At 37.8% G+C, this 12500-nt stretch overlaps 1 long non-coding RNA gene across 1 annotated transcript in view; it reads right to left on the bottom strand.

The window, feature by feature from the left end:
* The window catches only part of LOC140975304 (uncharacterized), a 38934-nt gene that overhangs the window by 10818 nt on the left and 15616 nt on the right, over positions 1 to 12500 (bottom strand). The gene's annotated exons all lie outside the window — the stretch shown is intronic.

The following is a 12500-nucleotide window of genomic DNA, read 5'->3' as shown; positions in this document are numbered from 1 at the left end:
AGATAAAGTAAACAAAACCATTAAAAAATAAATTATATTAAAATAAAGATTGTTTATTACAACTGAGTCAATAAATTCCCTAGCCAACAGTTGGCTTACAGGGCATCTACTCTAACAATCTCCCACTTGCCATAGAGCCAACTACCCATAAACTTTAATCTCATTGCTTCGCGATGCTTTTCAAACAATGGTCCTGGCAAGGGCTTTGTAAGTGGATCAGTAACATTATCTGATGAGGCAACTCTTTCAACTGATATATCTCCTCTTCCCACAATCTCCCGGATGATGTGGAACTTCCTCAGTATATGTTTGGATCTTTGATGAGACCTTGGTTCCTTTGCTTGCGCAACGGCACCAGTGTTGTCGCAGTACACCGGGACTGGATCTACTCCATTAGGAATGACGCCCAACTCTTGGACAAAATTCCTCATCCAAACTGCCTCTTTGGCTACAGCTGATGCAGCAACGTATTCAGCTTCAGTGGTGGAACCCGCAACGTGTCTTGCTTGGAACTCTTCCAAGAGACAGCCGCACCATTAAGCATGAATACAAAACCAGAGGTCGATTTCGAATCATCTACGTCACATTGGAAGTTAGAATCAGTGTATTTCAATTCTCCACCCCCATATACCATGAACAAGTTCTTAGTTCTTCTCAAGTACTTAAGAATATCTTTCACGGCCTTCCAATGCATTGGACCAGGGTTCGCCTGATATCTGCTTGTAACACTCAGAGCGTAAGCAACATCAGGACATGTCGATATCATACCATACATGATAATACCAATGGCTGACACATATGGAATACGTGTCATTATCTCTATCTATTCATCAGTTTTGGGACACATGGCTTTAGATAGAGTAACACCATGATACATTGGTAAGTATCCTCTCTTGGACTCTTCCATAGAGAATATCTTCAGAATAGTATCGATATAAGTGACTTGGGTGAGTCCCAGCATCCTCTTCGATTTATCTCTATAGATCTTTATTCCCAATACATAAGATGCTTCACCCATGTCCTCCATGGAGAATTTACTTGCTAACCATACTTTAGTTGATTGCAGTAATCCTACATCATTCACAATGAGTAGTATGTCATCAACATAAAGTATTAGGAATGTCACTGCACTCCCACTAACTTTCTTGTGCACGCATGGTTCCTCACGATTCTTAGCAAAACCAAACTCTTTGATAGTGCTATCAAATCTGAGGTTTCATCTCCTTGACGCCTGCTTGAGACCATATATTGATCTCGGAAGTTTGCATACCTTATGCTTACTTCCTACTGACGTGTATCCCTCAGGTTGAGACATATAAATTTCTTCTTTCATGTCTCCATTGAAGAATGCAGTCTTTACATCCATTTGCCATATCTCATAGTCATACCATGCTTTTATGGCTAGTAGTATTCTAATGGACTTAAACATAACAACTGGTGAAAAAGTTTCCTCATAGTCAACTCCTTGCCTTTTATAGTATAACCTTTTTGCAACCAGTCTTGCTTTGAAGGTCACTATCTTCCCATCCGCCCCAAGCTTTCTTTTGTAGATCCATTTGCATCCTATGGGAACAATTCCCTCAGGTGGATCCACTAATGTCTAGACTTGGTTTGAATACATAGAGTCCATTTCTGACTGCATGGCTTCAAGCCATTTGGTTGAATCAGTATCAGATATTGCTTCTTTGAAATTCATTGGATCACATCCAACACAAGGCTCATCATGGCCTTGTTCATGAAGAAGTGTATATCTGGCAGGTGGTCTAATAACCCTATCAGACCTTCTAGGAGCTTGTACTTCAACTACTGGTTCTAGGGGATTAGGTTCAACTTCTAAAGTTGAGGGAGTATCTTGAATTTCTTCAAGTTCTATCATCTTGCCTTTTCTATCTAATAGAAACTCCCTTTCCAAAAAGGTGGCATTTCTTGAAACAAACACTTTTGCTTCACTAGGATGATAGAAATAATATCCAACAGAATTCTTTGGATATCCTACAAAGTAGCACAAAGTGGATCTACTATCCAATTTGTCTCCCACTGTCTGCTTCACATACGCAGGACATCCCCATATTCTCAAGTAAGAATACTTGGGAGGTTTCCCCATCCATATCTCATATGGTGTTTTATCCACTGCTTTAGTATGGACATTATTCAACAACATTGCCGTAGTTTCAAGCGCAAAGCCCCAAAACGATGTAGGCAATTCAATGAATCCCATCATGGATCGAACCATGTCCAACAAGGTTCGATTTCGACGTTCAGAAACACCATTCAATTGTGGTGTTGCTGGTGGAGTCCACTGTGAGAGAATCTCATTCTCTTTTAGATAACCCAAAAATTCAGCACTCAAGTATTCTCCACATCGATCAGATAGAAGTGCCTTAATACTTCTTTCTAGCTGATTTTCTACTTCAGATCTGAATTCTTTGAACTTTTCAAACACTTCAGATTTGTGTTTCATCAAATAAACATACCCATACCTCGAATGGTCATCAGTAAAGGTAATGAAGTAGGATTGCCCAAATTTTGTGCTCACTTAGCGGGCCACAAACGTCTGTATGGATCAAATCCAGTAGACCATGCGCACGTTCCACGTTTCCATCGAATGGAGTTGTGGTCATTTTTCCTTTTAGACAGGACTTACAAATAAGTAGAGAATTTATGTCAGACAAGTCAAACATGTCTTCTCCCACTAGCCTGTGCATCCTTCTTTGGGAAATATGACCTAGTCTAGCGTGCCATATTTGTGCGGGATTTGGATCTTCTAATTTTCTTTTGTTTGTTGTTGAAATCTTGTTTAATTTGGACATTCACTTATCATTTCCAAAACATTTTTGGCCCAGATAATTTCTTATGTCCATTCTTCTTGCAGTGAAACAAATATGTTCTAACTTATCGGACTTTGTGGGCCCTTTAAGTATCCTTCGGAGTTTGCTTCTTATTGGGTTTGTTTTTCTTTGTGAGGGGCAGAACATTTCTTTCCCTTACCTTGTGGGCTATTTTTCGTTCCTGACAAGAAGCCCAATTAGGAAACAACATTTTCCTATTTTATGGTAGCTTCATAAGTGATAATCATATTGACTAGCTCTTCAAGGCTATCATCAATCTTAATCAAATTGAAGTTCACCATAAACCCGTCAAATGAGGAAGAGAATGACAACAAATTGATGTCATCAAGTAACTCGTTGGGAATCACATATTCCAGGCCCACCACTTTCTCAATAAGCCCAATCATATGTACACCACGCTCATGGACCAAAGCCCCATCTTGCATTCGTGCAGTTATGAGCTTTTAAAAATGGTGTACATCACTGTACGAATTTCATGCACCATGCAACTCTTGCATGTGTATTCGAATGTCAGCAGAATTCAATCATTTCCTCAAACTGTCCCTACAGTTCATTTGACATAGAAGCGAGCACATTACACTTTAGCTTGCACACTATGGTCCCGCCATCTTGCATGCATTGTCAGTTCAGCAAGACTGACATTAGTGTGTATGACATTTTCTCCGAATTCAGAACAATTTTCCCAACCAGTCTTGAAAATTAGATTCGGTTAGCTTGTTAATAACAAAATTTGATTATGTGACGAAATCGAAAATATACTGATATGGAAAAAGAATAATAGTTGCTGATTATTTTAAAATAATTTTAAGATATAAAATATGGATTTTTATTTTATAAATTCTCTCCCACTATTTTGACATTTTCACCACCCTGTGATGAAAAAGGAAAATCGTATTTTCTTAGTGGGCACGTAGAGTCCAATCAGCCAATTATAATCCCGAATAATTTCAGCCAATTATAATTTCTAAAAGGTGGAATCCAATTGCATCCCTATGCAACCTCCGCGTGTTTTGCCTCACGTTTAATAAGGACTCAATAATATGACGCCGTTTATTTTCGCGTGTCAAACCAACCCATCAATGTTGAATTGTGGTAGACGGTCGCCATGAGTTCCCCCAATAATATGAGCCAGACACTGTCCGCGGGTAGCGATCAACATTCAACCACGGTTGATGGAAGGCAAGGAAAAATTAAACTCTTTTAATTTTTACTTTTTCGGTTTGATATAAATTTTGATTCATATTCAAAATGAGGGATTTTAATTTTAAAATTGTCTCATCATTTTAATTTAAAAATCACGTGCCATGAGTTTGTATGTTTGCCGGATTCATGCAACTGTATTATCTAATAATATACATACATGCATACAACTATATATCGCATATGTCATAATATGACATTCAACAATAAATAAGGATGATCGATCGCCAACACTATTAGATCCATATGAGCCATACATGGATCCAGGTCCAAAACCTAAGTGAATGCAGGGATGCAAATGCAACTATTACAAAAGCTTCCAATATTTTACATGTCTTCATCTTGATCATCGGGCCCACCATCTTCCAGTCTTGATCTCCCACTATTTCTAATAATTACATTTGAATAGCCATGGCACATAAGGGATACATCTCATGGGGTGGGAACGGGACATAAACCAGGCATACTTTAATAATATCAAATATTATAAAAATGAATAAAAACAGTAAAATATCCTAACATACACCTAACACATTGGTCAAGGCTCTCGATCATCCTTTATGCATTTAATATCAAATATTAACATCAATTTAATTAATTGATAAATCATATATCTAATAATTTATCACAAACCACCACAATTATTAAAGAATTTAATAAATTAAATAAACCCCTTTATTTAATTTTCAATTAAATCAATAATAATTGATTTCTTGTAAAAACTCATTTTTACCATAAATAATTAAAATCATATTCTAATTATTTATTTCACAAGAAAATTATTAATTTTCCAAAAATTAATTTTTAAAAAGAAAAATTGAACCAATTTTAAAAAATATCAGTCAGTTCAACTTCCGATTTTGAAGGGTACAGAGACATCTGAGGATTGTGAGAATTGGCTAGATGATATAGAGATACTGTTTGATTCACTTGACTACCCAAATGAACGGAGAATTAAACTAGTGCCCAATCAATTACAAGAAATTGCAAGAAGTTGGTGGATCGCAACCAAAAGAGTATTAGAACAGCGTGGTACAGTAATTACGCGGAAAGTCTTTAGAGCTGAATTTTATCTAAGATTTTTCTCAGTTTCGTACCAAGAGGATAAGAGAGCAGAGTTTGAGAATTTGAAGCATGGCCAACTGAATATTGAAGAATATGTTGATCAATTCTCTACCTTATTGCGTTTTGCTCCTCTTATAGCTGTGAATGAGGAAGCTGTAGCGGATCAGTTCATCAAAAGATTGAATTCTGAGATAGTTGCCTTGATGAAGGTAGAACGACTCCATCATTTCGCTGATGTTTTGAATAAAGCAAAAAGAGCCGAGGCAAGTTTGATTAGACAACTAGGAAGGTTGGATGTGAGTCGACATCAGATACAGCAATCCCCTCTTGGATTTGATAGTGGCAGTACGATTGGGAAGCATGAGTTGCTGAAAACTCGAAAGAAACAGTTTAAGAAGTGAGGGAGCGGACCGAGTGGTTCATCTAGCTCCAGTGGTTCTAGCCCGAGTTATACTGGAGTTTATTGCAGAACCTGTGGAGGGAGACATCCCACAGAGCAATGCCAAGGAGTATTTGGTAGTTTCCATATTTGCAGACAGTCCGGACACTTTGCTAGAGTTTGTCCACAGAGAGGTTCCCGAAGATTTCAGGGAGCAAAATCATTTGGTTGTAGTGACCGAGGAACAGACCCAGGAGGCACTTGATGATATAATGACAGGTAACTGTTCTTCTGTGATTATTTTGCGTATGTATTAGATATTAATACATCTTATACATGATTCTGTATGAACTGCATTGAGACATGCTTTATCTGTTGGGTCTGTATTTACTGTAGTATTGATCTCTTTCCTTTTGGGGAGAGGATTTGATATCAGTGAGATTCTGTGACCTCTTGTATACTGCAGTAAGATGAGAGTGAAATTGAGTTAGACTGTGTTGTACTTGTGTTGTCTGATTCTGACCGCATTATTGCTATTGATATGTTAACCAAGTACAGAGCTATTGTAGATTATTTCCAAAATATGGTAATATTCGGACCTTAAATGGCCGAAGAATGAACAATGTACGGTCAGGATTCTAGATCTAGAATTCCTTTGATATCCGTATTTTTGATGATTCGATGATTATCGAAAGGAATGGAGTTATTCCTTATGCATTCAGTTGATTACTGAAATTAACTATACCATGAGTTGATTTGCCAGTAGCAGGAGAGCTGCTATAGTATTCCCAGATGAGATTAGAGATTTGCCTTCTATCAAGGAGAATGTTTTCAGCCTTGATTCGATATCAGGTACTATTCTTATTTTAGAACTCTATACAGAATGACACTGATGGGATTGAAAGAATTGAAATATCAGTAGAAGAGTACTGGTTGAGAGTTATATCTGATTGAGTGCTTATCTTGGAGATACTTCAGTTCTGTTTATGGGTTGATGAATTCTGTGTTCCGAGGTATTTTGATGATTTTATGCCGTTTATCTATGATGTTTTGATAGATTCGCAGCATATGACTGAATTGAATGTTTTGTATGAATTGAGATATGATATACAGAAGCTGTTCAGATATGAATCTGGATTGAGACAGATTGTATTCCGAGTATGTGATATCCGAATCTGGTATACTGATTGATATTGGCACTGTCAAGACCATGATCAGTGGCTGAGAACAACACCGATATCAGAAATTCATATTTTCCCGAGTTTAGCAGATTATTGTATATGATTGTTGTTTTGAAATTGCTTGAGAATTTTTATTGTTCTAAAACAGTATGAGAGACATATATATTGTTTGGGGGACATTACATTCGAAGATGATATAGCAGTTGATTTAAACAACGTTGAAAATGTGATCGGTTAGTGAGAATTGACAGTGACAGTATTGTCAGAAATTGCGTTTGATATTTTGAGTCTGATCCGATATTGCTGTTATTCTAAATCCGTGTTGATACAGATTGTTGTATATTGTTGAAATTATATACAGTTCAAACCGAATCAGAGCATCGATCAGAGTAACAGGTATGTGACAGAATAGTCTCCTTGTGCCGAATATTTCAGATTTATACAGCAGAAGTCGATATCGATAGTCAGAATAGAGTGTCGATCAGAATTCAGGTAAGTAATACTGTATTGTATGTAAATAACTGATTATTTGTGCCAAATATGTCGACTTTGAAATGACAGACATTGTCAGAAATGCGCAATAATTGATTCAGTGTACATCCTGATAGCAGAAAATGTTTTGATAGAAACAGATGAGATTAGATATTGCAGAGTTGGGACTGAAATATCTAGCTTGCCAACAGATGAAGACAGAAAGATAAAAACCAGGAGATTGGTTATATAGATTATTGATTTCTGAAATAGAAATGGGAGTACATGTCCATGAACTTTGTGACAAAACAACTGAAATCGTTTCCCAAATTGTGCTATAATGTGATTGTGATTGACATTTTGCTCGAATTTGCATACGTTCTGTGGTACAGGAATACGTACATACATGACTAGACGACTGGGAATTATGTCAGAAAAGAGAAGAGAATCCACTGAATGCCAAAGTTGATTATATTATACCATGATTTTCGGTGGATTTTGTACTTTTGGCAGAATATTCAATAACCTCTTTTACCTATCGTCTATATATCGATGGATAGTCGGAGCGAACTATCCAGATACTAGACGATATCTGTAGAGATGTAGTGCTCGATGTTAGCACTAGTTGGTACGATATATTTTCACTTTGTGAATGATTGTACTACGATAGCTATCAAAGGAGTATTGAAATAGCTTCAGTCGAGGTATTGTATAGTGAGAATTACAGATTTCCTTTATTTAGGGATAATATCTCGGAGATACCTGATATTAGATCTAATAAGATCAGAGATATGACAAAGAAAATGCAGCTGATTCAGAAGGAAATGAAGACAGCTCAGAATAGATAGACTAAATATGCCAACGTCGAAGGATGACTGTTGGTATGTGAAGCCGGGGATTGAATATAACCTTGACAGGAATTAACAGATTTGTTAGGAGTTGTTGATTGGTATATACAGATGTTGTATAACCAGTATTGTGAGATTGATTCTGTCAGAGGGATTTTGAGTGGTATTATCTTCTTGACTTATTATTCCAGTTTGGAATCAAAGATCCGTCAAAGAAAGATAATTCAGAATGAAAGGTATTTTGCTGTTGAAAAGACAGTAAAGTTAACAAGACATTAAAGAATCTATCTAAAAGACAGAATTTGATATGAGACTGAGATTTCAGAATTGTTCATTGAGATGAGTTTTCTGATTAACCTATACTATACATTTCATTTTGATATCTAAGTTGATTACCTGTGATTTCGGGGACGAAATCGTATCTTAGGGGGGGAGAAATGTAATGCCCGAGATTTTATATCATGATTAAGCGGAGATATTTGATTATGATTTGATAAGATTTTAAACGGATTACTCTGAGATCAGATTTGGGCAAAACAAATGAAGTGTGTAAATTTTGGACAGAAAGAGTGGCGCCCGAGCGGTAGAAAATAACCGCCCGAGCGCCAGTGTTCAATAGGATTATGTTTCGGGTAGAAGGTGCGGCGCCCGAGCGGTAGTTTGTGACCGCCCGAGCGCCAGTACATCCCAAGCCGAGTAACCGGACAGAGTGTTCGGCGCCCGAGCGGTAATTGTTAACCGCCCGAGCGCCGCTTGGAAATTGTGAAGAATAAGACACGTATCATTAACCATGCAACGAGATATATATAATCACATGTCTCCAAGTGCTTCAGAAAGGAAAAGAAAGAACGAGAAAAGCTCCGCAAAATCCATACGCCTTTTAGTTTAGAAATTTGAAGTTTGTGGAAGATCCACCCGTTAGATTTTGAATCCGACTTCAGTACCGTGTTCCTATCAACGCAGGCTACAACTGGACGTAAGTTTTGTTACATTTAGATACGATTTGAAATTATGATATTGTCAGAATCGAATATGAGTCATATAAGGTGTTTATGATATAGTAGACATCGTATAATTGAAGTCAGATCGAAGAACGGACGGTGTATGTAATTATTATGATTTTCAGAACTGATATGATCGAGATTGTACAGATTTGAGACTATTATCTGTTATCGTTGAGATTATGAGTTATACCGATATCGATTATGAGTTCTGGTATTATATCTGTGATGTTGAGATTGACGGGGTCATTGAGATTGTATTATTATGCCGTCGAAACATCAGTAGATCGATATTGATCAGATTCAGTATTGATTGAGACTGTATCGTTGTATCGTGGATATTGATCAGATTATATCTTGATTTGAGTATTGATTAGAACATGTTTTGAACTGAGTTATATACTGATATTGTATGTATTCGATATTGTCATTTCCAGATTTGGGTATGGACAAAGTTGAATTCGACACTTCTTCTTCGTCAGATCGAGAAGATAAAGGTATAAATCAATGTCAATCGGGATATCAACTTAAGTCAGATTGGACTTGAGTTTCCCTAAATCACATACTTGTATGTGATCGCTTTTCATACATTTATATCGTTTGAATGAATATGCTTTGTTTATTGATTTATAGAAAAGCATAGAGTAGTAGATAGCTATTGAGTGAGAGTCACTGACAGAAGGGCCAGATTAGGACAGAGTTGTTAATGGCCCATTGCACATTGTCAGAGTCAGAGTTGAGGTAGATATACCTAGTCTTTGGCAGAACATCCAAGACACCGGACGTTTGGTCATATCGATGTGCTTAGAAGAAGAGCGACTTCTAATGTAGATAATCGATATAGAGAGGACCAAAGTCCGTAAATAGGAACGTACCGCCACCACGATCGGGAAAGTAGGTGGGAGATTGTTGCGTTCTTATTCAGATCGGGATCTCTAGATTAGAAATGAGTCGAGTTTGAGTCTGAGAGTCACAGAGTGTGATTCCTTATTTGATATTGAATTATGTTCCGGATTTTGGTACTTGTTTAGAGTATTGATTCATGTTTTGATTAAGATACATGTATGTATATCTGATGCATGCTTTTATATTGTTTATATGACTGCATGTATACATGGTTTATACTGGGAATTTAATTCTCATTATATCCGGCTGTTGTCTTGTTTGTATGTGTGCATGACAACAGGTGGGACAGGATCAGGGTCAAGAAGAAGATGAGAGAAGACGAGTTTAGCGTGGTGATTCCGGACTTTGATGTAGATAGGTTTCAGCTCTGGATTTGTAGTAGTTGAACCTTAGTGTTAGTTTAAATACTTATTGTACTAGATTTGTACTTTAGATCTGAATATTGATTTTTTATATGAAAAAAAATTTATTTCATCGTTGCGCACTCATATAATTTAGAAAAAAAATTTTATGACCCTAATTACTTGTTTAGTATATTGATCCTAATGACGATGAAGAAGATGATTAGCGTCCGGGTCCCCACACTTTGACTCTCTTTTCAAAGTCCTTTTCATCTTTCCTTCGCGGTACTTGTTCGCTAACGATCTCTCGCCCGTATTTAGCCTTGGACGGAATTTACCGCCCGATTGGGGCTGCATTCCAAAACAACCCGACTCGCCGACAACGCCTCGTGATGCGACAGGGTCCGGGCACGACAGGTCTCTCACCCTCTCTGGCGCCCCTTTCCAAGTGTAATGCCTGAGATTTTATTACGGTAATTTGAGAATAATTAGCGATAAATTGATGTGATGATAGTCAGATCAAGTTGAGAGCTAATTGAAAAGGCATCAAATTGAAAATAGAATAACAATGCATGTACAAGAATGGTCGGGCAGTGTTTTACGCGCACATGCGCGAGAGGAGGCGCGCACATGCGCGAGAGGCTTATTGCGAGGACAGAGGACCTCGCGCATATGCGCGAGATTGTGCGCGCATATGCGCGAGGAGATGTCTTGATGATGACCGAGTCCAGAGAATGTGGCGCATATGCGCCAAGAGTTGGCGCGCATATGCGGGGGGTATTCGGTAGCCAAATGTGAATTCCAGAGAATATCGCGCACATGCGCGGATGAAGGGCGCGCATATGCGCGAGCTGACGGGAAGGCACGCGCCGAGACATAATGTCTCGCGCATATGCGCCGAGAGGGGGTCGCGCATATGCGCGAGACGTGTTGAGCGAAAATGAAGCCACTTGCCCTTATCATGCAATGGTATATATATATATACACAAAGTTAATCCTTCAGAAATGAGAAGGGAAAGGAAAAGAATCGAGAAAAGTTTCTGTGAATGTGTTGAAAATCCTTACGCCTTTTTGTGAAAGATCCGGCCGTCAGAATTTCAGTCCGACTTCAGTACTGTGTTCCTATCGACGCAGGCTCCAACTGGACGTAAGTTTTGTTACGTTTTGATATGTTTTGAAATTGTGCTATTGTCAGAATTGAATAGGATTCAAATATGATGTTCTTGACATGTTAGACATCATAGAATCGAAGTCAGATTAAGAAACAGATTGAGTACGGATTTGTTATAATTTTTCAGAGTATATTGATTGATATTGGACAGATTTTGATTATTAATTGATTACAGATTGTATTGGATATGGGTTATGGATTGTAATTAATATCGGTTGAGATGATATTGACGGGGATATCGGGATTGTTCCGTTATGCCGCTAATTTTGAATTAAATCCATATTTATCAGATTCGATATTGATCTGAGCAGTATATTAATATGGTACTATTTGATATTGTCATTACCAGACTGAGGGTTGACAGACTTTGAATTCCAGACAGGAACGTCATCAGAACTGCGATAAAAGAAAGGTATAAGTCAATGTGGTATTGGGAGATCGACACAAGTAGGATATACTTGTGTTTCCCTAAATCACATACTATTTGTTATTATTTGCATTGATTTGATTTGATATGCTTGTTCTATTGATGTATAGAGAGCATGTGTTAGACGAATATTAGACGAGTGATCTTGTGACAGAAGTACCTGATAGTGGCGGGATCGCCACGGGCACATTGCACGATGTCACAAGATAGTGTATTGGCGATAGTGCCACAGTCTGTGACGGATAGGTCAAGACACTGGATGTTTGGTTATATCGACGTGGATAGAATCGGAGTTTCTTCTATTACTGTTGGTCGATATAGGAATACCAACGTCTGGAAACCGGGATCCCTAGACTAGGATTGAGTCTAGTCTGAGTCGTGGAGTCACGAGTATGATTGATAGTTTGATATTAATTATGTTTCAGATTTTGATATATATCTGATATCTGCTTCATGCTTTATATTAATTATATGATTGCATGTTTCGTTGATTTATACTGGGATTTATTCTCACCGGAGTTATCCGGCTGTTGTCGTGTTTGTATGTGTGCATGACAACAGGTGGGACAGGTTCAGGGTCGAGGAGATGAAGAGAGAGATCGTGATTAGAGTGGAGACTACGGACTTGATCTGAGATAGGGTTGAACACTTGATATGTCGT

This window comes from Primulina huaijiensis, chromosome 4 (genome assembly GCF_012295235.1).
Source record: "Primulina huaijiensis isolate GDHJ02 chromosome 4, ASM1229523v2, whole genome shotgun sequence".
NCBI lineage: Eukaryota > Viridiplantae > Streptophyta > Magnoliopsida > Lamiales > Gesneriaceae > Primulina > Primulina huaijiensis.
Note: the sequence above shows the minus strand (reverse complement) of the source record. Positions and strands in the feature narration are given on the sequence as shown.